The following is a 704-nucleotide window of genomic DNA, read 5'->3' on the forward strand; positions in this document are numbered from 1 at the left end:
ACCGCTACCATGTCGATGTCAGTGACATGTCCTCTACTCCACGAAGCTTGTCTGACCAAGAAGCTTGCTTCTTCCTGGTTTAGCAGGTCGGATCCAAGTTCCACGACCAAACGTCCCAACCACACAACCAGAGTTTCTTCAGGTTGGATTCTTGATTCTCTGCACAAATCCTGTAGTTCAGTTCTGGTGCAAGCATAGTAGGCAGTAGCAACTCGGTTAGTTGTTGTCACAGGCTGAACTACTGCTGCAGGAGTCATTGCTGCTGTTATTGCTTCAGGCAGGAGGGGCGGATGCACTCCTCCGCTCGATTCTCCCTTCCATCGGCAAGAAGGCGTGGTCATCGGCAGTGATGCTGCGTCGGTGGGCGGGATCGCCGGAAACGACGTTGCGTCGGTGGGCGGAGTCGCTGACCGAACTCTCGCGGGTTCCTCCGAAGCTTCACCCTTCTCTTCTGGTTCTTCCACGTGGTCTCCCTCTTGCTCGGCGCCATCTTGTCGTGGCATTTCAGGATTCTCTTTCGCAGCTGCTTCTTTGACCGCTCAAACGGCCATACGCAGCTGGGCTTTTAAACTTAAATTCTTTTGCATTAGATCAGTTACTGTACGAAAAGTTGCAGTTAGCACTCCGCCCTTGTCGTATTGTGGGGCCACCCTCTCATCCGCGGCGCGTTCCTCCATCTCCCGATCTTCGTGGAGCTCGGATGG

Source organism: Alligator sinensis, unplaced genomic scaffold (genome assembly GCF_000455745.1).
Source record: "Alligator sinensis unplaced genomic scaffold, ASM45574v1 scaffold169_1, whole genome shotgun sequence".
NCBI classification, from domain to species: Eukaryota; Metazoa; Chordata; order Crocodylia; family Alligatoridae; genus Alligator; species Alligator sinensis.